Source organism: Coturnix japonica, chromosome 4, assembly GCF_054131305.1.
Source record: "Coturnix japonica strain WE chromosome 4, WE-NBRP24, whole genome shotgun sequence".
NCBI classification, from domain to species: domain Eukaryota; kingdom Metazoa; phylum Chordata; class Aves; order Galliformes; family Phasianidae; genus Coturnix; species Coturnix japonica.
Window position 1 is genome coordinate 18172438 of NC_140666.1, and position 27819 is coordinate 18200256.

Consider the following 27819-nt stretch of genomic DNA (forward strand, 5'->3'; position numbering starts at 1 on the left):
GTTTAGTTTAAAACAACTTCCGGCATATGAGTCTCTCTCCCTTTACAGAGAAATACATTAATGAGTCACTTACATTATACTATCACTCAGTTCGGGCAACAGTCCTTAGTGTCCTTAGTTCTAAACAAATACAAGACTTTCAAGATGGTTACGTAGAAAAAACATCCCAGAAAACCTGGGCAACCCTGAAACTGCCTCTCTTTGCATTCCAACCATATAAGAACATTTTCTAGGAGGAACAGGAAATTTCCATATCTCCATATCCTCAAAATACCCTTTGTGAATGATGTTTCCAGCTGTTATTGTCTTACTGAAATATTCATTATGTAGCAAACATTAAAAATTAACAGTTAATTTTTATTAAGTGTTAAACCCAGGTAGTTCAATACACAAAAAAACAAACACCAAAAAAGGCACAGCAGCCCTGTCACCTGACATCTTACTCAACAATTCTCTACATAATCAGTGTGGCAGAATGAGTCCAACACTCAAGTCACTCGTGTTACATATCCCAGAATGAGCTTCCAATTAGTTGAGAAACGTGAACGCTCCCTTTGTCTCAATATAAAACAACCTTTCCATGAAACACAGTTCTCTTCATCCATGAGGGTGGAAAAAAGGTCACCTTTTTGTATACTAAAGTAGTTTAGTATTTAACATTTGAGATAAATTAACAAAAATATAACAAATGAATATTTGGATTTTATCTCACCAATAGTCAATAAAGGATACAGCATGTCATAAATATGAAATCATATTTAAAACATCAATATTTAAATGAAGTAATAGTTTAGTAGGCTAAAAGATTTTTCAACAGAAACTCAGATACTCAGTTTCACTTCCTGCAAGCACATCCACATATATTTCTTTTTCTCAGTACTTTAATTCATGACATGGGCCTTTAAGAATTGGCTTCAAAACTTTTCAGGGAAATCTGAAAATAAGACTACTGTCACCATCCAACAAAGACTGCAGTATCCCCTTGCTGATCAGTGCATCCGTAGCTAGGTTTCCCCCCAGAATACAGAACTATGGCCAAATAAAGAAGAAATACTGACAGAACCATCTCTGTCAAAATGAAATTTCACTGAAGTCAAAACATTTGTTTCAATAGCACATATGGATTACTGGGCAAAAATGAAAGAAGACACTGTACAAGATGAAACACAGCCCTGACTGGGTGAAAGTGAAGTTCAAGTTGATTATTTAGAATTATATTTCATCCTGATTTAGAATTATGACTCGTTCTTGGTTAGAATTATATCGATGAAATGATGCTGTATTTCAGCCAGAGTATCCTATTCCAGATCTTAAAAGTCAGGACTGAAATCTGCCTCTCACATCTACCACCATTTGGCACCCACAGCTTTTTTCAGCCAGCCACTATTTTCATAAGTGTTCAAAGTGTTCAAATGCTCCTTTCCAGTGTAGTTTCAATAGAAAAAAAATTGTTAAGCTCCAGAAGATGCTGCACAACAGAACCCCATTCTCTTAGTACAACCACATCCAAGCATAACCATTTAACAACCTAAAAGTGAAATAAAGAAGATAAATGGCTTTGGGTGTCATTTACTCAGAGTACAGAGGTTTCAGGCTAAGCTATGGCCTTTGTTTTATCCACCTACAGCACACAAAAGGTGCAGTTAAAAAAAAAAAATAAAAATCACAAGGTATGCATTCACAGTTGCAGGTATGTATGCATTCCAGGAAATTATATAGGAGTCATTAAAAACAGTCAAGAGCAATGGTCCATATCATTATTTACATCTAAATAAATGCTAGTCCCATACATGGCCTTCAGAGACTTGAGAGAATTTGCGTAGTAAAATCTTTAACTACAGGACTTATGTGAGTAGAACTAATTTATCCACAGCTTGGGCAAGACAGTGTTGCTGTTTTCTACTGCTCAGTGACAAAATGCAGCAAGGGAAGAGATGGCTGCATTGATTTCTCACTAACTTTTCTGAGACCTATTAAACTCTTCCAATTCCTCAAGTACTCCATAATCAAATCAGAGCAAGAACCTCTTTCATCTCTAAACACACACATGCAAAAACAATATATTTAAATCAGTTCTCAATGTAACTAAAATTTTTGCATGAATTCTGCTTCCCAGGCTACCTACCTGTTTTGAAAACCTGGTAACAGCTCAAGAACAAAAGCATTTTCCTTGAACTATGGTGTATTTACAAACCATTATACAAGCAAATGTACTCAGAGTAGGCAGTGATTACATACATTTTCTAAAAAGGCACTGAACTTCACTCAGTATCAGCTGCACACAAATTGTCCTTGAGGACTTTGATTGTTTTGCAGAGCATCTCTGCAACTGTTAAGAACTCTACATATTCTACTTACTACCATTAAATGAATGGATGTATTGCATAATGAATAAAAAATACTGAAAAATTGGCTAAGGTGGAGAGGTGACTCTCGAATGAGTCTAGAAAATTGAGCAATCTTAAAAATCCATACCAACAATTTATTTAAACTGAGCAATACAGAAGGCACCTGACAAAGACACACACAATGATAGAAATCCCTTAGGTATAGAGAAAAAACAAAACACAAAAGAAAACATTACAGTGGATTCACAGCTTATTTACTCTTCAAAATAAAAAGCACACCAAAACTTTAAAATCAACCTAAAAATCTGCCTGAGGGGAAAAAAAGAAAGGAAAGAGGGGGTGAGAGGGGAAATCAAATTTTTGAAGAAAATCCACCCTTACAATCAACAGAGAAAGATTTAGATGTAAAAGCTATTTGTTTGGAAGTTTCATTTTAAAAGATCATGCTGCAGATTAAATTCACTTCATGTTCATTCACAAAAAGGTTTTGAGAATGAAGGGTATGTTATCTTTCTACTTGGACATCTTCTTAAAAGTCCATTGACAGCTACTGTTGGAACATAGATGAATTTCAGTAACTGAAATTTCACCAGTAATATACTTTTTTGGTCCAGAGAATAAATGTAAGATTTGAAATCCATCCAAGTACCTTGTAAAGCTGTTAAGCTCACCTGGAGGGTTGAAATGGGATATATAGCAGGATGGTTATAATACACACATGTAAGCCTCTATAAGAGTTTATCAGTCACTTGGTTAAAAAGTTGTGCATTAGAGCAGAATAGATGGTGAGACCCCAGTGCTGAAATAAAAGGGAAAGAAGGAGTGGTGAAAAAACATTTGGATAAATTAGATGCATCCAAGTTGACAGGACCTGATTCAATTCAACTCAGCGTACTCAGTACACTAGCGAAAGAAATCTGTGAATCAGTAATTATTACCTTGTAGAGCCTAACATGTAAAGAGAAGCTCTAAAGGTCTGGTAAAGAACAGATTTTATGAATATTTCCAAGATGAGGGAAAAGGTCCTGGAAAATTATAGTTCAGCCAGTCTACGTTCACTGTTCAAAAGATACTAGAACAAATCATTTAAGAGTCAATTTAGAAGTACCTACAGGATAATAAAGGTGATAAAAAGCAGCCAACATGGATCTGTCAAGAACAAATCACATCAAAATGATCCAATTGCATTCTGTGACAAGATAATAGGCCTAGCAGATAAGAAGGAGGCATAAGAGACAATCTGTCTTGACTTTAGTAATGCACTTGGTGCTGTCCCTCAGGACACTCATGAATAAACTAGAAAAGTTGGTTTCAGTGAAGACAACAGAAGATGTGGCACAAAACTTTATATAAGTACAGTAACCAACAGTTTGCTGCCAACTGAAAATGAACTTTGAGTTCTAGAGGTATCCATTCTGAATCCAATTCTAAACATACTTTCAATAATAAGCGGAATGATGCAGCGTAGAGAACACACTTAAAAAAATAACTTAAAGATTACAAATTACTGAGTCCAAATAGACTAAAAAAAGAAGTTAGAAAGTTCAGAAGCCAATACGTTTAGGAAGAGGTCCAAAACATTAGGCTGACGCAAAACAGCAGTGTAAAATAATTGCTAAACTTTGAGTTTACTTTATGACCTCAGTAAAACTTTTGCTTTTCCTACATATTCACATGTGTTTTTGATTGTTCAAAAATGTCATGGTAATTATTTTAGGGGGTTTATAATTGGGTACCTTTAAAGATATTTAGCTGCCTGGCTCGCCAAAATAATACCGTCCTTTTTCATTCAATGTTTATCATATGTTCCTACAGTTCTGAAGTAGCAGTTACAGAAAACGGACTCAGAGCAAGCTAATATTATTTTAGAAGCCATTATACAACTTTCCTTCCACTTTGTGACTTCTTTCAACAATACTCTAGATTGAAACGGCTTTCTAAAGCATGCCTCATTATATGATTTTACTTTAAATTTTGCAGTAGTGGCTATGAAAACTTTTACATGTAACAAAATCAGACAATAGAATTAAATGATAATATACACAAATTACTGATGATACAATCAGTGTTAAAACAATCTGACTTTGCTTCACATCACAGTGGATCTTTCTGGTTTGTAAAGTATCTTTTTGAAGCATTGAGTGCTCACAGATTTTACCAGAAGAGACTTATGACTTTTACTGCTGCTCAGGTAAAGTGACACTGTTACTTAAGGACAAATACATTTACCGAAGTCTACCTAGTATATTTGCATAAATGTATTATGTCTTAGATGACATAAGCACATTACTCAGAGAAAAATAATATGCAGATCTTCAATGTACTTTTATCCCAACACACTTCAGAGCTTGAGTGAGTTGTTTCAGTTCTCACTCTACTTAGAAAACAAATGATTATTCTTTCTGCACTTGCCCCCCTGTGCAATCATTTCAAGCTGTACAGGACAGCTAAATGTTATTATTAGCAGAACCCAACTGAGTAAGATACAGAAAAGAATTGTTGCATATATCCTATAATATTGATTTGTTATGCCTTGAAGTAAAATAAACACACTGGCTGGTTTAAAGCGAGATAGAACAGCGAGCAGGCCAAACTGACCATATTCTAAAAAAAGAAATCGGAAAGAGACCACACAGACATAGCAGCATAAAACTGACAGCTTATTAGGACATAGGGAAAAAATACACATGACCCAGTCAGCAAGACAACCAGACATCCAAGCCAAAGACAGCTCAGCTGGAAACAGACCAAAATCTTTAACAAAAGTTCAGAGTCATCATAGCCATTCATTTGAATGAAATCCACAAATTCTCAATCTTCAGCAGGTTGTAGCAAGTGAGAATTTTAATAAAAGTCTGCAATTTGCAGAACTGCACAGATTCCTCCAGAACTGCTGTAGGGTCAGATGACAGGTCTACAGAGACCTAAGCAAAAACCCATATTCCATAGCTTAAGGGTAAAAACCCCACATTTCTGCAGGCTGACACCATTCTTTATAATGTCCAGCAGATTATCTAACTTGGTCCAGTCTTTATTTTTCACTACTAAAGGTGAAGAGAAAAAGAGGGAGAGAGAAAGGCACATTAAATGGCAAACACATTTGAATACAGTTTTGAAGTCTCGTTGCATTAAAAAAATATGCTAGAACACTGCTACATACTAGAAGGTGGATGGTGACCTCTGCTAGTGTCCACCAAATAGACAGATCCCATGTGTTAAACAGGTCTTTTTCTATAATGGTGAAACAAATCTAGGTCCCCCTGTATTCAGGGAGACAGACATCACACTTTGATTTACAAAGCCATGCAGATATATTCTGCTACAGCCTTAAGTACAGCAGGCACATATACTGCTGATCAGTATTTGCTTATCCAGCTGAGACTAGAGACAATCAATCACAAGAGGATACGGATTTGAAGATTACATTGAACTAAAATGTTTTTTTTAAACATTAGTTATAATTCCTGTTTTAGTACTGTCCAATGTTCTTTCCCTTCACAATCAACAAAATCCAAGTTCTTGTTGTCTTTTTCTTCACTCCAGTGAAGCTAAATTTAAGGTATTTTGATAATGCAAATTCAAATTTTCCATAGAGACTTCGTAGGTTTTTTACTGTTTGAATTGTTGATTTGACAACTCGTATAGGGAAAAGTTAAAAAAAAAAAATATGTCAGTACTGGGAAGGTTGAAAAAACAAGCTCTTCTCCAACAGCAGGTGACAGCATTAAAGATATTAAATAACAAAAACAAACAACAACAAAATACAGTAGAAAAAGTGCCTGTGGGTAGCCCAAGAATAGATCAACCACCAGAGTTTATTTAAATTTAGGTTCACTCCAAGCTAGGGCTCCTATGGGGAGCATGCAAAGATGAAGAGCATTTAAACATAGATTTGGGTTTTGAACATCTGCAGAAAGGAGTTTTGCATTGCTGCTTTTTGTTACTCCAAAGAGGAACTTTGTCCTTTTCATCCACCCATCCCATTAAAAGGTAATAACAGGAACAAAGTTTAGCAGTTTCAGCATGTGAGAAGAAATAATTTTATCCTTTGCTCATTAACTCAAATGGAAGATCATCATCCCAGATAAGAAAATCTGTTTATGAAATTGAGGTTAGTACAGACCACAGGTATAAATTAACACCTTTCTGTACCCATAGCATAAGCTATGCCTCCAAATCCCAATATGTTCTATCTATAACATCCCCAACATTGAATAAAAGCTGAGCATTCTTTTTGCTATCTGACTTTTCCCTGCAGGTATGTTCATTATTGCTTCCGTTAACCTGCCCTGTTTTATTTAGCACATAGCTGCCATGGTTTTAAATCCTCAGAGCACACCATTTCTAACCAGTTCCTGGGCTAAACAACAAAACAGATTTTGGAAAGCAAAGCCTCCAATGAACAAAATCCTGATGCTGTCTTAAACCAAAAAAAACCAAACATGTTTGTTTGTTTTTCTCCCCATGTCCAATTGAAAGGTTTCCAAGGGGTCACCTCATTCCTGTGTAGTGCCATTGGATGAGTCTCTGCAGCAAGGAAAGGACTGCTGATTCATGCTGCTTGTTCTTCAGGATTCAGGAGAAAACACAAAACAGGACAAAACTTTTTCTCCCCTTTTCAGCTGCAACACATGGATATGCTAAATTCTATGCAGTTTCACATGGCTGTTCTTGTTATCTGTTGGAAATCCACTTTGGGAAAATGAAGAGTTTAACTGGAATTAGTTCCTACTCAAATTAGGTAAAGAAAGTAATGGATTTCTGTGCCTGTAACAGGAATTAATAGTTAATTAATGCTGTGAAGCACTTTGGATGAACAAAGCAGTATCTGTTGACAACAAAAGCAATATTCCTGCTCTCAGTAGAGGACAGAATATATAGCTTAATCAGTGCAAGAAATTTCATTAATTGACTATACTTACAACCACAGAAACTTCACTTCTTGCCTTCAGAAATCTTTACAAACACTGCTAGTCTCCACAACTACAGATAACAATTAGAGATCCATTACACAAAAAGGTATGTTGAAGGCAGCAGTAGTTTTGAAAAGAGAATGACAGAAGAATGTATCTACAGAGGAAATTTTACCTTCTGTCATTCTCCTGAGATATTCAACATTACGGCATTTTCAAGCAATATCATAAATGCTACTTAAAAGATAAAAAATGGAGTTTGAACTACATCTCTTTACAGAAACTCTTAAACTGATATGTCAGAAGAGCATCCGTGCCACCACTTGTGCAAAACTGACACATGCAGAATTTAGGATTTAATTTCCCATTCCTGTAAACTTCGCTGAAATCTGTATTATCCTCTTCATAAGGGTATTTAAATCTCCTGAGCAGGTAAAAAAGCAAACATTCATTCAGAAAACACCTATGTTGCAGAAAAATACTCTTCTTTCAACATCTTTGAGCTCACGAGGTATACACGACACATTCACTTTGTGCTGCTCAGTTACTCAGACCTGCTCTATGCTTCTCAGCACTGGAGCACCAGCAGACAACTGCAGAATTCAGGCTGCAATCTGGAAAACACTGTGAAAGCCCAGCTCTGATAGCCTTGGTTCTGTTCTCCTTCTGATATGCAGGACCTTCCTTTCTCTCTGCCTTCCACATCTCAGGCATCACCTTTTGAACAAGCATTTCTTCACCTCAGAGATATAAGTTTAAGTCCTGTTTCTGTGTGACAGGCAATCCACTTTCCACCTGTTCTTTACACAAAGAGTGGAGAAAGGAACACCTAACAACAACTGAGAAACTGAGAAGGATTTTTAAGTACTTTTTAAGCTGAACATAATTGAGTCATTCTCTGATCCACAGGAAACATGTTCTCACCTGGAACACCTCCTATTACATAGTACAACACTAAAATCCCTGTATAACTGAAAACGTGAGAAAGAAAAAAAGACCTGATTGAACAATTTATGGGGGCTAAGGACATCAGAAATCAGGGTAAGTTCAACCGCATATTTCAAGAGTCTCTTAAAGCACGACACTTCTGTAATATAAATGGGAAGGGAAACAAAGCTCCTTACCATCATCACCACTCTTAATTATTTTAATTAATAATTTTTAATGTTGCAAATGCAACAGGGTTATGTGCTTTGCAAGTTCAGTGTAATCAAGTTTCTTTCAATATTAGCTGATTAATCTCTGCTTTCTCTTCTCAATTATTTCGTTTGTTCCAAGTTGGAGTTCAGCTCAAAATGGCACACTGTGAGAATAACCTAGTGAAAAAGCTAATCCTTGTGAGTAATTAGCTTGTGATGACTTGTAAAAGGAAAAAAAGAAGCAGCAAGAGAAAAAAGAAGTGTGATTTTTCTCCACGATGTCTTTAAAAAATACTGCAGTAATGCCAGAAGTGATCAGCTCATTTATTAAATTGCAAGTGCTGCCTTGTTAATTAGCAAGCCATAACGTGGCTACATTTAAATTTTTCAAGCTTACTCATTGTTCTGCCCTCTATATTTATTCTCCATATCTTTATGAAACAAACACATACATACACATACAAGTGTACACAACTGCTTGTCTTTAAGTCAATCCAAAAGGAACTGTAGAGTAAGGGAGGAAAAAGCACAGGAAATAATAGGCAATATGGTATTTGTTCCGTTGCTATCATCTCATCTCTACTAATTTTCCAGGTACTGCACAAATTTGTCTGCCTTAGGTACCAGGGCTCCCCGTGGAAGGGAAAAGAGTTGTTTCAGAAACAGTAGTTTCAAGCATGTCATCGGGATAGAGGGAAGAATAACTCAGATTTCACACTGAGAAGGGCACAAAGATGATTCTTTTTCCTTCCTTCAGTCCTCTGGGACACTCTGTGTAACCCAGGGTAAATGGTTGTCACGCCCTAAGTACTTACAAAGGTATTGAACTGTTTAGCATGAAGACACTCCTCAAAGGCAAGAAAGAAGAACTTTCAGGAAAATTGAGTGCACAGTAGGGAAAAAGGAGGGAAAGAGATTAATGGTATTGGAACAGAAGAAAACTAACTATAGAAAATGGTAAAATAGGCTTGTTTCAAAGAAAACCTCTCCTCATTCTCCTCCTCCCTTTCTAGTTCACAAAGAAGGCTCTTTGAGCAAAAAGTGAAATAGAATCTAAAGACACCAATATAAAATGCTGATAGAAAGGCGAGGGCCAGAATGACAGCTTGAAGAGGATCAGAGGATAAAGGAAAAGTAATAGGAAAGTATCAGCGGAAAAGCAAAATAAAGGAAGAAAGATAAAACAGGACATGAACAGTTGGTAATTATAACTGAATTTTTCCTGGAAGTGTTGCTGCTAAAAGCAAGGAAAATACTTAGAACTGCTTCTAGTGTCATTAATATTATCTGAAACAGCGTAAGACAAACCTTCAACATTCTCACATTCTGGGAGAATACAGTAGTTTTCAGCTGATTTTAACACCCATTCAATGAATTGCATCTCAGAGCACATGCATAGGCTGTCTTTTAGTGCTGTGGTTCTCATTGCATAATGGGTTTGCATTCAAGTGAAATACTCCACATATTTTAGTACTATCCCTACAGATAAAACAGATGACCAGTCCACTGAAACAAATGGAACAGTTCTTACCATTCAATTATCAGAGCTGAATGTTTCAATACAGATGTAAATCATCATAATTGCATTTTTCAGATTTTTTCTTTATAAACACTTCCAGAGATGTATATTACCATAGAATTTCACTACAGAAAATACTTTTAACTAATCAAAATAAGAAATGAGGAGAAAAAAGTACTGTCCACACTCCCCCCCAATACAGAATGATATTTATAGAAAAATGAGTAATGGCAAACAAAGAAAGATCTACAAAAAAGGTAAAGGAAGATCTTAAAAACATCTGTCATCCATATGATGAAGGTCAGATTGTAAAATCATCAGCTCTAATGTTCAGATCTCATCCCTGTCAATCACAGAAGGGGTGGTGGGCAAATATCTCTATGACAAACAATACTTATTTTATTTCAATATGCAGCATCACTCAGAAAAACAAACAAAAAAGAAACACATTGAACCTCTACCAGCAATTTCAAAGTACTTCAGAGCTGATTAGATATTCCTTTTGTGTTCTCATTGACAGGAAGATGTAAAAGCTACTTGCTTGCACTGAAGTCACACCATATTCCTTAAATCTCTCATGAACATTTTGTAAGAATCTTAGTTACTCTACAATTTAGAACAAATTGCTTTTTTGCATGTTTTTAATTATTATTTCTTAAGTGGGCAATAAAATTCAAAATACTAATTGTAATAACTTATAGGGAAAAAAAAAACCCAACTACTCTGACATAATATACCCAAAATTGTATTAGCTACTTCCTTGAGCATACAGATTCACGTTCTAGAGCTCTTAATGATCAGCAAGTATTTGTTTCTTAATCATCTCAACTGAAACAGAAGAACCCAAAAACTTTACTACAAATGAAATAGTAAACGAAGACAACTTTAAACCAGATCTATAAAACAGAACAATTAAAACATACAGAGAATATTACAATACCAAAAGAATAAAATATAAACCATAATTCCACACAACACAGTCCTACATTCATTTTTCACCAAGACACCAAATCTTAATTCCTTTTACTTATCCTTCTGTGGTGGCTACCAATGGGAAACACAATAAGAATCTGAGGTCCCTTTGTGGTTAACAGACTGGAGGGAGAAATTTTTCAGCCTCCTCAATAGGAATGAGGGTCTTAAACCTTGAATCACAGCATAGTCCAAAGCACCTATTATCAGAAAGTCAGGTTACTGCATCAAAGGAAAATAGTATCTATGGAGACCAATTGGTTAATAAGTAAGCTAAACAGTATTTATCTATCCATGGAACAGAAATCTTATTATCTATTCTCTCAGATCAATATAAGATGTCAGAGGTCTCAGCCCTTTTGCACATAATTCATGCAAAACAATCTAAACTGGAAATGCCATATTCCTTCATGGCACTGCTAATGCATCCCTTTCCTCTCTCAAATATCACAGCGAGGGCAGAGAAGTCCAGCCTGTATTGTTAACTTCTGTTCTTTCAGATCTCTACAAAAGATTCACATCTTTTGTGATTGCCACCTCTCACACCAAAAGCTTATTTCTTCATAAAAGGATAAGTTATTTTCCTGGTACCTTTGAGAGTAGAAAGGAAAACACCTTTGAAAAGCACAAGAGACTGGCCTGGCCAGTATATTTCTATTTTCTCATCATGACAAATTTACTTTTCTTTGGTAAGTTACATTTCAGACCTTGGGTCAAGAAAAATGAGTTAATTTTTTAATGTATATTGTCTGTTCCCACAGCCAAAGAACATCTAAACATTTAACAAAAACATTGAAAGAAAAAATTGCATCATACAAAGCATTAATTTCATGCTTTCTATAAAAACAGACTTTCAGGAAAGCTTTCCTAATGAAGATTAATCTTGTATTTGAGACTGGTCACACAGCAACAAAACAATGAATGGAATATTGGTGGGAAGGTTCAGCCTGTACTGTCATACCACCTCTGACATCATGGACCAACATAATACAACAGGAGACATTAGTTTCAAGGGTAGTCCTGCTAGCTATATCTCAGTTATGGTAAGCATGCTACTAAGTCACAATTTATCTCAGTAGCTGGTAAGGTAATTTCAAAGTACTAGTAGAACAGCTATAAGCAGCTATTACATAGACAATTAGATACTCTAGACTTAATATTTTCCTTTATGTCCTATCCTGAGACATGAAGCACCTTAAGAAAAAAATATTTAAAGACAATACCAAATACAAAATTTGATCTTTGTTTTTTAAACTAAGATCAAAAAGGAAACACTGAGATAAAACTTCTGTCTTATCCTGGAAGGTTTTTATATGAAGTTACTTGAAGCCTATCTGCAATGTTAAGAATGAAGCCCGAATGGTTACTATTACACCAAATAACTGAATGTGTAAAGGATAGACAAAGTAAAAATATACAAGAAAAAATTAGGGAAGGAAACACAAGAGATACAATGAACATGACTGCATGCACACCTGGTCCAGCAGGAATAGCAGCATTTTCTCAGTGCCCTAAATGGCAGATGGTGCGGGACTGCAAGGATTCCCTCAAACATTCGAGTTCTAGCCAGCTCTGTTTATAGTCCAAGTCTTTTATCTAATTTGCCTTTCAGCTTCTTGAAAGCAAAAGGCAGCAAAAAGTCCCTCAATAAATAAATAAATAAATAAACACTCAGGTTTCCAGCTTGATACCAGTTCAACCATTTAGACTACTGGAAGAGTATATAGCCTGTTGTATACTGACATTTGGAAAACACGATTGGGACTTTTTCCTCATATGTTCTCTTCTTTGTTGGCTTCCGTTTACACTTGGTACAAAATTCATTAATAAATGATATTGTACTAAAGTTTGGTGATGAATCATCAAGATAACAGCATTTCACTTCCCATAATTTTCATATATTCATATTTTCACCATAATCTTTTTGTTCTCATATTTTGTTTCTTCTTTGCTTCAGAATTTTCTCCTTTTCAGTCATTCTGAGTCAGTCAATCTGTGGATTACTGAGATCCCCATGTTACTGGGCAACATCCATCTTCTTTTACAGCCAGAATTTCCATTGCTGTTACTTGAGTAGCTACACCTCAATTCAATTCCTGTGGATCACAGTGAAAGCAAAGAAGCAAAGCAATAATGATATAAAGAATTTGTGTAATCATGTTACTGCCACAGAATTACCTGTATCTCCTAAAAGGTGCTGAAAACTTCTGACTCAGTAGTGCTTTTTATGCCTTCCTGTTTCCACATAAAATTGGTTCATGTTACTCAGAATCTATTTCAAAGCAGAAATCAGCCTAAAACAGTAACATGCTGGGGGCAATTTGTCTGTCAGGCTACTTCTGCTCATCTTTAATAGATTTGGTTCTGGACATTGCTTGAAAAAGAAGGCTACAGTGCATGCACATTACATTTAACTAAGCAGACATTCTTGTATCTGTAGTAAAGACCCAGATTACAGCATATTAATAGGCTTGTAAGACAGAAGGAAGATTTAGAGCCCCATCAGATCGCACGGGAACAAGAACTTCTCCCCTGGTTTCATTGCAGAAATAGAGTTTGCAGCATGTCCTCATTATCTTCTATTTATCCCTTATGACATTGAAGTCTGTGTTTTTTGTGCTCTGAATTCTCACTTCCTACTACACAGATTTTAACTTATAGATATACTAAAACCTAGGAAAGCAGTTGAAAGAACAGCATCCAGGCAGTGGCAGATCAACACCACACTTAAACAGTAGCAGAGAATCTGACTTACAAGTCTCTAGAAGGATGAACAATTTTAGGAACAACAGCAACAAAAGACAAAGATCCATAACCTTATATCTTGATGAGACTGTACGATAGGACTGAATGGCAAAACAAAGCTATGTAATTGTTTATTGTGCTGCATAATTTTTTTGTATTGTCCTGTTGCACAATAGATAGAACTTTAATAGAAGTAGATGTATTGTCCCATATATTTGACACTATAGAAATCCTTAGAAAATGACTCAGTATAACTTCAAAAATCATGAATGACCACACCTACAAGATACAGATGACAACACTGCAATGCAAATGAACAGGAAAACATAGGATAAAAAATATTTTCTGTAAGAATTGCTTAATGATCACTTCACCATTTACAGTTTCAGCATGTAAAAGGAAATTCCTTCTAGAATGATAGTTGGTCAAAATGTCAATGTTCACTGGAGTTATTATACATGGAAAGACTAACAAGAAATATCTGCATGTCCATAATGGCATACTTGTCTTTCAGGCTTATCCTGAAGCTTTTATCATGGCACAGTGATTCATAATATGCTATAAACCTTTGAAAAAAGAAAATTGTACATGACAAGTTCCTTTAGAGCACTTAGTAAGCCTACTTCATTTTCCTATTTTCTTAAGAACAGCTAGTAATACGTAGAGGATCATCTTTCACTTCTTACTTTAGAAGAAAAAGATCTACTTCTCCTTAATGGCCTTGCTTCCTTGAAATCACAGCAGTTTCCCACGAAAATTATTATACGAATCCAGCAGCCTAACAGATACATAATTCCTAACCACCTTAAGCACATCCACTTGTGAAGCTATCCTAAACTCCTGCTGAGAAATGCATGGCCCCTATTAATTTTTTACATCCACACATCATAGGCTCATCTTTGGAAGGTTCTCTTGCATAAATTTTTCTTATGTTCGGCAAATGTCATGAGAAACGGATGAGGAAAACTGGATTACATCAAAAACAGTATTTGGGCAAAACATCTCAGTGAAACATCAACACGCTAATTAAACAGGTTGGTCTAACTTCTAAATATATATGCTAGTTTTTGAAATAAGAGAGAATTCCTTCTTTATTGAAGCACTAAAAACAATGCCCATGAGGAATCCTAAAGCATATTGCGGAGCCAGTAATACAGAACCTGCTGTGCATCAATCAACACCTGGGGATATCGTATTATAAACAATTATTAAATAATTCTATCAATGATCTCATTGTTTTAAGCACACCATATGAAATAGTTTATGTAACTTAAAATAGTAAGTAATCCCATACGTAAAAATATTTCATTCATCACTTCAGAAATTAGGGTAAGTTAACAGTATCTCTCTTCTTGTCCATCCCCAATACAGAGAAAATGAACACAATGCCAGACTCCCACAAACACGTATTTTCAAGCTTGCATAGCTTTTTCTTAGCTTTTTCTTTCAAAACAAATTGCTTCAAACAAGGCAGAGCGCAGATTACTCATACTCATGCCTCCTGCTGAGCCTGAGTTTTATAAGAGAGGCTTTTAGACTTATGTAATACGCATACCCAACATTTTCTGAATAGCAGAAAATGTTCTTTCCCTCATGTTCTTATACTGTAAGTTGTGGATCTAGCTGGATGTCTGTGATGGAACTTTCCCAAACATACTTTCAGATGTAGCACACGAAAACTCAGGAAAATCATTAATCTGTAAAAATAAAGGGTCTGGAAATAAATGTCTTAGAAACCGAGTATTTATATTATTAATAAGGCACTTCTGAGTACCTTGACACTGCACTGAATGACTAGCCTGAATGCATAAAACTGTACATGGCACACAGAACAGAATATTAATTTTCTACCAGTAACAAAGTCTAAGAGAAAGGAGTTTGGTGGTATCAAAAAGGACCATCGAAAATAACACATGCACAGACAGCCTTTAACTCAGAAGAAAAAGAGCGCACTGCATCCATAAAACACAGACTAAAAACAGAAATACCAAATAAGCCCCAAATGCATTACATGGATTATTTTCTTAAGTTAGATGCCAAAAATTATGTTAATAGTTGGAGTTCCCACATACTCCTTAAAATTATTAAGTAATAGTTAGTGTGTCCAGTGAAGATCTTATTTTGGTGTGACCTCATTGTCATGATGACACTATTCAGATACTTAATGCAGCAATCACATACTGAGAATTCTGCATTCCATTTAGTTTCAATAGCTGGTCAAGTTGTTTTCAGACTTTGGCTTCACAGCATCTACTTCAGTTTTTAATAGCCCATTTTGTGCAACCAATGGCAGTGGGTGAAGCCATTAAGTATGCCATTTAAATGATTAATGATATTGCTGCTATACTGGAGTAGCTGAAAAGCATTTTTTTTTTATAAACACTTTCCAACTTGTAACAGTTACACAAAAATCTCTATCTTCTGGTCTTCTCCAGTTACCTGACCAGAAATAACAAAGAATCATTCTGCTTATTTCTTCAGTCATAGAGTTCTGGTCTTTGTTCATTTTATCAGCCTGGTGTACTATCTAGAAAAGCAAGAAACTTAAGTCTGAAACTACTCTGTTGGAATCCAGATGACCATCCTGTCACAGTTCAGTCATTCAGAATGCTTGATATAATCTGGATTAATTGTATGTATGCACTGTACCGGTGTTCAGACAGGTAATGTTAAAATTCTTATTTTCATGCAATGAAATCATCATGACTGGAAGAACACAGTTTTGCTGCACACTGTGAACACAAAGCCACTAAAATAAGCAAAACTTCACTGTGTGTTTAATAGCTAACTTTGAATCATGCCCACAACTCCATCAGCAAGGAAAAAACAAAGAGGAACGAAGGATGAGTTGACATTACCACCAACACAGCTGCAGTGAGACAGAACATCTTATTTGCAGGTTTCCCTAAGTATTTAACGCATATTCAGCTACTTTGTAAAGGCAGGGTATAGTAATTTGCAATGAAAACCTCAAGTATTATAAAACCGAATAACCTAGTTTGCATAAGAACACTGTACACACCTCTCTCATGAACATAAACATAACTTCAGAAGTTGGTAATGTTCCCTCCACCACTTTGCTATAAAATCAAAGTGACCATAGGTCAACATAGTCTCACCTTAAGGGAACTAGTTTCAGACAACAAGAGTAATGTAGTTGCTCTATAATCACCATACCACAAAAACATAAGGGAAAGGACATGATAAAGTCTCCAAGCAGAATCTAAGCAAAGCACTGATGGGGCAGCTATGCAAAATTTGTATCTTAGCCTGGATAAACTCTGCAAAAATTGTACCTTGGACACAGAAAATCCACATCTGTCCCAATACCCAAGATTAATTAAGTCCCACTTTTGGGGGATATCAGTTACATTTATACTATACATAGCCATGTACAAACTTTATGAGCATATAAATATAATATCCTTACTTCTTCTTTAGACAACTTCAAAAAAAAAAAAAAAAAAAGCAAAAAATATCCATATATTTTCAGACACTTAATAAGCAAATCTCAAATAATAATAACACACAACAGCAGAGCATGAAACCTGAATCAACATGTCAGATTCTGGAAGATATTCACTCGTGTTTCCTTCAGAGTCTGGTGGATGAAGCTCATTATTTCTCTTTCAGTGTCTGGGATGAACAAGGATTAGCAGGATCTAGAATCATCCAAAAACATGTCTAATGTCTGCCAAGAAGCATAGATACATTCTAGGCAATGAAAGAGTTCGTTTGGGAAAAGATTTATGAATTAATTTCAAGAAATAACCAAACACCATTAACCTACTAAAATAAACTGAAGTAGCACCTTAAGGATGTTCTTTAATTGGACAAGACTAATATCAGTGTCCTTTACTGATTTACAAGGTCTGAGGTTAAAAAATAAAAAATACTCAAGTAATATTTGTACCAAAATACTTGGCATTCCACATAGTTAAGGGATTTTGATGCTGAGTCTTCAGTTGCATAAGCCAGAATTGTCTACATGGCTACTGTCCCAACAGAGGCACTTCTCCATGATCTGGAAGAACAAGACATGCTTCTAGCTTAGCTCCCAGCCCCCTCTACCCTCAGAGCAAAATCCAAGCACAAACACCATAATCTTTCCTTTTTCCTATTTGTAGTCATTCCATTACTTGGCTGACAGATTATAGCCTGGCATGATGGAAGAGCAGTATCTTCTTAATTGACTTGGCAATACAGAAGTACAGAAGCTGGGACTGCTTTGTCATCTAAATCATGCTGTTTAGGCAGAACCCCTACTGCTACTTTGAAACATCTGGCCCTATTAAAGCAGGACAGTGTCCTAACTCATCTGACTGGCAGAGAAAGGTTAATGTTACATGCCCCAAAGGCAAAAATCTGTTACAGGCAGTACTCAGACTTTTCTCACCTATTACAGATATTTTGACAGTCTGAGGGAAGTTTGTCAAGCTGGGCAAGAAATCAAGGAAGCAGGGGGATGGAGGGTGGGAAAAAGGGTGCCAGGTCAGCACGAATATATGCACACGTCATCCCCTGCCAGCACTGTGCCTGTCCCAAGGCAGGCACAATGCCCTGGGTCTCAGGATTCAGGGCACATTTTCTTGGTTATTTCTAAGCTGCACATAAACTTACACGCAGCACATGAAAAATGGATGTCAGATTAAAACCACTGAAAACATCCAAGAAGAGGAATTGCAAGAAGAGGTGGAGCTTCTTACACTCATACTGAAAACTATTCATGCCTATAATGGCCAATATGAATCTTCAGCTATGGGTTCAGTACAGTCTTCAGGAGATCATTAAGCTTGCTTTATGTGTTTCAAACAATAGTATTTCAATAATTCACATCTTATTCACAATGGTAACAATGCGATCTGTTTAAGAGATAAAAATTAAAACAATTTATTCTATTAGTTAGCATCTTCCCTTTCTCTCTGAGATGCTCATTCCAAGTAATCTGACAATTTAATTGAGCAGATCATCGACTTAATTACTTTCTTTTCATGTGAGAAAAGCTGTTACTATTGGATGAAGCTGGAAATTAACAGCAGGAAAAAATAAAAATAAAAAGATAAAACCTAGGAAAAAAAATAGAGGCAAAAAATATTTTATTCCCTCACACAGTTGATGTAATTTACCACCTTCTCTCTGGTTAGGCTGTATGACACTGATACATCAATAATACACATGGAGTAGCACTAAAAGGTTCTAACATTGCAGACTATTATAACCCATTAATTAATCTATGTTCAGACTCAGATAAACTATTATTTCCTGTCAATGATCACCAAATTACTTTTCTTCCAATGATTAATTTTCAACAGATTTTGAAAATCTGATATGAGCTTAACCATTCCATTGAAATGATTTCTTGCTCTAAACCATCTGCCTAAAGTAATCAAAAGATTAGTGTCTTAACAAGATTATTTAAAATAATAGGATATGGATTGGTTCATTTCTTTCCCCCAATTTAAAAAAGCATTCAACAATTTGTTTAGAAGAAGCCCTTAGATCTGAAAACAGAGTTATATTTATAGATGTAAACATTTGTAATTGAAGGGGCAGGAAGCCTCTTTCTGGTTTCATAACAGAACAATACATTCCCTAAATCCAAGATGGCAAGAGCAGGCCCCTCAACAAGCTCTCTTTTATCCTTTGACAAGCCTCCAATTTGTCCAAGGCTGAAAAATAATGCCAATGCATCCCTGTGCAGATACAACATTCTGGAAAGGCAAAACAACGTTTTTAAAAGCACTAAAATGTTTTAAAAGCAGAGCAGGATAACTCAATTGCTGTTTGTCAAGCTCAAAGAGCACTAGCACTTCAAAGGAGAGGGAAAAACATTACTAGATGAATAAGAACCAACTCACTAAACACTTCATAGGAAAACATCAAGTCATTTTTTTGTTTGTTTGGGATTTTTATTTTTATTTTTTTTAACTATTCATTACAAAACAGAGAGATAAGAGACACTCAAAGGATACAGCCCTCACATGTCATACTTTGCAGCTTTTGCACAGAAGTGTCTAAAAGTATTCGGGAAGGACAACTAGAAAGATCTAAATTGCTTTATTTTGGTGTAAGCAGGCTCTTCAGTTATCTGTACATCCGCATTATTCACACACAGTCTATCTACCACTTTATAAACAACTAAGTCAATAAATTACTTATTACTGATTTTGATCCAAGCAGATTTTGTCCCTGTTCACAGGGGGAGAAAAACAGCTCCAAATAGTTTTAGACAGAGGTTTTAAATATTCAGTACTTATCCCTGTCCAAAAATAACTAATTCTTTTTTGTTTTGTTATTTGCAGGAATGATTATTAACCTAATTAGCAGGCTCCCATGTATGTCACCCAACGCAGGCTTACTGCCCTCTGGCTATTTATATCTGTCTTTGTGAATGAAAGATATCAAGTTAGAGATTTGTTTTTCCTGAAAAGGGGAGGAAATAAAAGACCATGGTAGCATTTGAGATCTCAAGCGGCATGCATAAGAACTGCCTGAGCTTCCTCATTCCATTGACCATGCAGAGAAAGACTAAAGCTGGATAGATTCAAAACAATGCTCTTACTTCACCCAATCTCCCAGTTTCTCCTTCAACCAAACAGCTGAAGTCTGAAAGATTTTCTTTCACTTCCATCATACCCTCGGTGAGACACCTTGACTATCTGCTTCCTGCCCTTAAGAAATCAGATGCAAGACATAGCACTCATTGTTCCAACAGCTGTACTGATTATTTTGCTGTTAGCTCAGACAGGTTACTGCCCTTGTTAAAGGACACTTTCAAAAACATCCAACTTTGGGCTCATTTCATCTTAAACACACACAGACATAAGAGCATGTGAAGCCTCACCAGACTACCAAGACAATGGAAGTTATAAAACAGTTTAAGTCTTTTTCTCAACTGGAACTTTTATGACAACATGGAAAGTTATTCTACTATTAAGAAGCTGATAAGATTTTAAAAGTCTCCCAAAGAGTTTGCATATAGCACTGTGGTTCTGAACCACAAATACTTCACAGTCCAAAATGCAAGATTAAATTAACCACAAGGTGACATTGAACTGTCTATAACTGCTTTATCTGAACAGAGTGCTTAGTGATCAGAACACCAGCAATCTCTCTCATACCTTGTCTGCAAGTTTAAAGTGCACGTACATAACAGAAACCTTCCTGAAGAGCTAGAACAATGTTTGTTTTTTAACATGCTTGATCACAATGATTCCAGTAAAGACACTGGAGAAAAAAAAAAAACAACAACATCGGCAGTAAAACACTTCTCACCTCTACTCCCTACAGCTGTGAAAATACCTCTTGCTCAGTTGCTCTTAGTTTTACTTCACATATTGCCACTTGAAACAAAACAACATATGGTAATAAGCTGCAGAAGGAACAGATCCAGAATTCCACGTTCCCTTCATTGGAATACAAAGCAGGGAATGTAACACAGCAAAATTTCCCCCTGGTTATTAACAACACATAAAAAAGTCTTTTTCAGTCTGAAATGAGAAATACACCTAAGATCCAAGTTTGGTCCATAGTCTTGAACAAACCAAATAAAGCACTTAAACTCAAGAGGCAGTTACCCTTTTAGATCATAGAAGGGTAAGTCAAACTAGTAGGTGAATTTTCTCATTTGAACTAGTTAAATCAGTTGTCTTAAGAGAGAGAACACTCATACTTACTGCACAGTGTAAGTATGCAAATAGGCACTTATAACTGATGGCTATACAGCTGTGTTGCCATAGTAGAGTTCCTTCCACAACATTTCCACTTGAAGAGGTGCTACCCAGATAATTTATCACTTGCTTAACTTCCAGGCTGCTCACCTTAGCATATGTTACTATGCCCTTAGCTCTTTAAGACTGTTTCCATACGAGCCTGCTAATTATTCGAATTCCAAACTGCACAGAATCACTTTGTAGAAGGGTTGATGAAGTAGAAGCAACTATTTTACTAACTGTAATTGAGATTATGGGACAAAAAGGGACCTCTAACCACATTTACCCTCTAGTGAACTCACTGAGCTACTGAATTGCAGCCAAGTATGACCTGTGATAATGTGAAAATCTAATTTCTATTTCAAAAGAATAGTTCAAGCTTTTAAAAAAGTCTTCATGGACATTCAACTGATTCCAACTCTACTCTGAGTTAAGAGCAAGGATGAACTTGGTAAAATACAAGTTCCAGTAACACCAACAGACTTGCATACACACTCTCGTAAGAGTTGCAATTGCCGTGAGAATCACCCTCCTTATCCATTTACCATTTCTGCTATAAAATAAGGGAAACAATATATGGAACATAATAAGCTGTGGGACAGATAAACAGCGTTCATAGAAAGCTGGTCCCCATTGAAACGTATGTTGCATCTTCAGGATCATTAACCTGTCTTCGCAAGAAAAATTTACATATTGTTTTCAAAATCATAGATCAGAAACCCACCCTCTGAGGCTCCATATGAACAGCTCAAAAATTTCTGATAAATTCCAGACCACTGTCAGTTCTATGCTTAACTCTGTTATGGTGAGAACTGGAATTACTGATATCTTATGCAAACATTCAGTTTACAGCAACTACTTTAAATGAAACAATCAGCTTTCCCCAAGAAGCAGGTGAAAGCCGGCTCCACTACAATGCCTGAGCCAGCAGCAACCTATGGTGGAATTCAACACAGCCAAAAATTGTGCAGCAGGACTTCACATTTTTCAGTTACATCAACACTGTGATTCAGACTCCTGAAGGGATTCCCTCTTCCTCCACAGGCAGACATACCACAAAACAGCAATGGCAAACTGCCATCTGCCTCTCCTCTGAGAGGCATTCCTGAAGCTGGAATACTCTCAAAGAGGTTTTGCTGAACAGTTCTGAAAAGAGCATTCACACAAAGTTTAGCAATCTTGCACATTTGATTTGATGCACCACAGGAATCATTTAGCCAAACAATAAACCTTGAGGGGAACTGTCTGAAAAAATGAGGGAGGCACATTCAGAAGCCTGCATCCTGGAGGTGACACTCTCTGAGATTAAGAGATGAAGCAACTCAGGCTGACCATAAAATCCAATGAGCTGTAATACTACCACTACACTGGGTGGGAAACATTATATTCTCCAGCAAACTGTCTTAATTTGGCTTTCTGAGAGGGAATCTGGAAACACACAATAACCAGGCTGCGCAAGCTTCAGGATATTAAAAGAGCTGGATCTCAAGATTGGTTCAGTAAGACCACTTGCATTCTATGTAGTTCTAAACAAGCTTCATAAGCTTTCATAAGCTTCACCTGTAAAATGGAGGTAGCTTATACTTTCGTCTATCTTTTCTACTAAATTCACAAGTATCTTTAAAAATGGATTTTCTCATTCTTTGTCTGTTACGGTACAGCTCAGAACTTGTCTGTAAGGCACAGAGCAGCAGCAAAAACAAGAAAACATATCTCTTGTTAACAAATTTACTTTGAATCATCAATTCTGAGTAGAAATCTGTATTCAAAGCACCCTCCACAATCATTTCCCAGATATAGGTGTTGTTACAAGAGATCTTCTTCACTAAATTTCTAGTCACCCCAGACATCCTGGCAATTACACGCAATCACTGAGTGCATCCAGGTATACTTCTAACAGCTGGGGGGGGAGGGAGATCTTGGGGACATTTCTGTGTGTGGGCAGGGTTTTATTTGGTTGCTTTTTGATTTAAAAAAACACCGAATCAGGAAAAAAAAATAAAAATCCAACAATCTATAATAAGCCATTTGGAATCTTCAGAATTCATATACAACTGCTATAATCCCCATTCCTGCCAAAAGACAAAGATGATGCTTTTCTCTCAGTATTTCATAACCCCCACTTCAAACAGACAACCACATAAAAATCACACTTCAGTCCCACCTATCATACAGCTGTGACAAACACTGTCCAAAGGTACTACCACTTACGATGTGCAAACTGAACTATACTGCTCAGAAGGCATACGTTGTAATCCTTGTTATACCCCAAGCAGCACTGATCCACAAAGGAGATTAATCATCCCATCCTCAGTCAAAATACAGGTTAGCAGGCAAGTCAGCAACAGAAACGTGATTTTTCTGGTCCCTTCTTTATTCACTACGCCTCAACATAAACATACACAGGATCATGAAAATACATATTTTTTAATCAACTCTCTTTCCATTAAGGTTTAAGTTAAGAATTTCAACTGCAAAACTCATCAGTTACAGCCCAGATGAATAGGATGACACTGCTGAAGCCAGCATGCTGAACATCTCTCCATGCAGGTGACAGATAACCATTCTCTTGAGAAAAGCAGAGACAGTTCAGTGAACAGAAAAATCTCTTCTAAAGATATCAAAAACTTTGAGCTGAGCCTTATCCATGTGTTTACCATTAAAGCACACTGACATTCCTACTGACTTCAGTAGCTCCTACAAAGACCCTCTATGGGCAGGTATTTAGTCTTTGGGCTCCTGCCAAGCCAAGCTCCATGAACAAAAGCTATTTGTGTGCCGATAGTTCAGTCCTCATTTGAGTGCTTTTCTGGAGTGAGTCCAGCACCCTCTTTCACAAGTGAGCACTTAATATGAAACAAAACATTTGGCATCCAGGTATTTTTAAGGGTGTTTCAGAGGATGGCCTGCATTCTGCCATCATCCTTTAAAGGGAAATCTCACTGTAGGCAACAGGAGTTTCGTATTAAAAAATAATGGATTATAGCCATATTCAGCCAGATCCGATTTGAGACTAAGGCATCCTATTGACTGTAAGATAGGCACAGTATGAGCTAAACTGTGCAACCGTGAGCCTCTGCTTCATCTACTGCAGATTTTATTGAGTTCTTCCAGAGAGGAAACCATTAGGCAAAAGCTGTATTCAAGCTGCAGGAGCAAATAGTGCAGATGGCCAATGCATTACTCTCAAACAGTAAAACTAAGCACCCTTCTGGCTACACATGAAGCTCATATATTCTCATTCCAGGACAACATAGCAATTTTGGACCAATCACTCCTAGTCAGAAACAAACTGCCAGCAGCAACCAACTTTTCAGAGCAGTCGCACCCCAAACAGGAACAGTGAATCGGATTCAGGAATATTCCAGGAATAAAGAAGCCTCTTACATAGAGCATCTCGGTTAATTTAAAGATATTTTGTTGGTTTTCTTTTCCCTAACTGAATCTTGATTGAATCATTGATCAATGAGCAGCTCTGTGCTGTTTTTCCTCTACCACAAGCTAGCTTTCAATTTAGTATAACCACTTATGACAATGTTTTCCAAACATTTTTAAGACACAGCCCCTTTCTCCTCATCAGTCTTCCTGCCACCCTTCCAACCTCCTCCTTCCCAAGTATCAGCACCTCCATTTCTCCTGGGCAGGGGAACAAAAACAGGCTCTAATTACTGTCTGCAAGTATTTACTTACTCCCACATCTTAATGGAACTGAACTGCTGATCTTTCCACAACCTTAAAATAAGTCTCAAACGTCAGCTAAGAAAAAAAAGAATACTTGTTTACTAAACGATGTGTTCTTGAAAAATCCCCACACCGCTTATGTCTATGCCAACAAGTTACACAAGAATAAAAGGAGAATTACCTTCACTTATTCGCTGCAGCTTTATATGTACAGAACTCCAAAATATACTGTAATGCCACCACTGTTCATAGGATATGGAGTGAAGATGCATGTGTGAGCAAGAAAAACCTTTCCCTCTGTTTAAAGAGAGACCCGCCACCGGGGTACAAATACTTTTAAGCCTGATGCCAAAAAAAGGATAATATTTATAAGGACAACATTCACAGTATAAGTGAGAAACAGAATGGTTGCAAACATACCCTGTGGAGATTCAAGACAACGTTCAGAATAGAGGCTGAAAAACAAATCTGACAAAGTGTGAAGAAGAACACTGAGAACAAAGGCTGTCTGCAGGAGAATAGCAGAAATCCAGTGGGGCACATAATCACTGCGTGATGGGGACCCTGACTGGAGAAGCCTGTGAATAGAAGCAACATGTAGCTCTAATGGGATAAGCACTTGCACGGGCAGCTTGTGCCTAGACATGAAGGAGACTCTTTTAAGTCTTCTGTTGACATGCAGGGGGATGGAAATTATGGAGGGGAACCTGGAGACATACATAAAGGTTAGAACCTGCAATAAAGGATTTGGATCGTTCACTTATCTGAGCCCGTGCTTTCAGACTCTGCAGTACCCTAGTCCAGATCTAGCTAACTCAGTGGAAGAAGCTGGAATACTTGCCTACTTAGCAGCATTTCCTTAGAAACAGGGCACTCCTTGACAAATCAGCTGCTGGCAGATGCTGCTTGTGCAAGCATTCCCAGATTAAACTAATTCAGGCAAGAAACAAGCGTTAAATCGGTTCATTACTATCCACTGTTTAAAAACTGCCCAGTTATTGGGAGTCTTCAGGAGTATTCCCAGGAGCTCTTTTTGTAAGCACCTACAGAAGGTTTACTCTTCCAGGGGCACAGAAGTCCTGACTACAACTTGATTTATCCAAGGTTGAAGGCATCTTAATCTGTATCTACGCAGGGATTTTTACTACAATTGGTTTTCAACCAATGTAGAAATGATTGCTTTTTTTTTTTTGCCATTCAAGATAGCACTGATAGAAGTAACAACTATAAAAAACAAACAAACAAAACACACACAAAATAAACTGTTACAGATAAAAATCTGCTTGCCTTCCTGTAGCTTCTTCTTAAAGAAGAAAAACAAACATACACTTCCTTGGAGAAGAGCACAACTTGTGATGACCATAAGCATCGCATTTAAGATGGAGCACCTGCTGTAGCTGTGAAATATAAAAGGACTCATCATAATATACTGCTCACAGTGTGGGAGAAAAAGACCACAGGAGGTTAACTTCCATAAAGACACCAACACAAGTCTAGATATCTAGAAGTCTGCAGGTACATCGGATGTTAACAACTTGTGAAAAAGCTGTCCCTTTGCATCACACACTGCCAGCAGTTCAGCCAGCAAGCCTGCTGGTGGCCCAGGGCTGCTCTTCTGCCCCAGCACACAAACAAACCGAAAACAGCTGCTCCAGGCAGTGGAGCCAGCACAAAAGCATGAGTCTCTCCCAGCACTTGCCATCCAGTATTTGCAACCTAGGCTCTATCACGCAAAATGAAGTCTCCTCCTGAACCATGTGAGAAGCTTGGAGCACCTGCTGCTGAAATGCCCTCACATGGGCTCCATCTCCTATAGTCGTACAGGAGGCATTGACCTTCATACACTGCCCAGAAGGATGGGACTCCATTGAACAAGCCCTCGAGTTATCTCAGAGAGAGGACTGAAAAACCATGCAGGAATGCAAAATAAAAACCAACAAGCATTACTGGTAAGCTCAACACCATGCAAAGCATCATCAGAAATATCAGTAATCATATATATCAAGAGAGTTGACTCACCCAACTGGTGGTACACAAAACTCCCTCCTCAGGATGCAGCATTCATCCAGAAAACACTCTCCCTCTCGAGGCAAGCCCTTAAATGAGTCCGGTGGGGCACGGGAGGGAGGGTCCAGGGTCTGCCCCTACTGCTCATGTGGGAAGCACGTGTGAATTCCTTGTGCCTGTGCTCTGTGGGCCAGCCAGCCGTTCACCAGGTGCTCAGTCATTGTGACCTAACAGTTCCCTTACGTATGCCTATTTAACATGCGCGTGAGGGGCATTTCTTTTCTCACCTCTGTGCAGAGTAGGTAAACGTACTTTTTTCCCCTTATTTTTGTTCTGTTTTAAACTTAAGCTTGTGGTTCTGTTAATCTCATTTTAAAAAGTGTTTGCCTTCTCTGGTCCCGTTTTCCTACATTGCTGCGGGACTGCATCTCATCACACACAACTAATTCATCATTTTAGTTTGAGTCATTAATCTTTACCTCTCCTCCAAAAGATAATCCATGTTTAATAGCTATATTATATAATACGCATCAAGGTGCTGAAGGACTATTTTGCAAACTTTGGGAGAATGCTGTAGCTACACCAAATTTAATTACACATCCAGATATCATTTTCAGGAGGCCAAAAGATCTCTCTGTTAACAGCAAGAGCTAGGAAATATATTATAAATAATTCCTGCTTAACTTTTGGGAGAAATAAAAGAACACAATCAGTTCCCTCATGTCTCTCTCCTCCAGGCCAAGTATTATCTTTAAACAATGAAGATAAGGATCAGTTTCAAAA

General features: G+C 37.1%; 1 long non-coding RNA gene across 1 annotated transcript in view; it reads right to left on the bottom strand.

Moving 5' to 3' along the window:
• LOC146760962 (uncharacterized) overlaps positions 1–27224 on the bottom strand; it is a 49087-nt gene extending 21863 nt beyond the window's left edge. The window contains exon 1 of the long non-coding RNA XR_014945189.1: positions 27049–27224. This is a non-coding gene — a long non-coding RNA (uncharacterized LOC146760962). The remainder of the gene's footprint in view (positions 1–27048) is intronic.
• Positions 27225–27819: the final 595 nt, after the last annotated feature.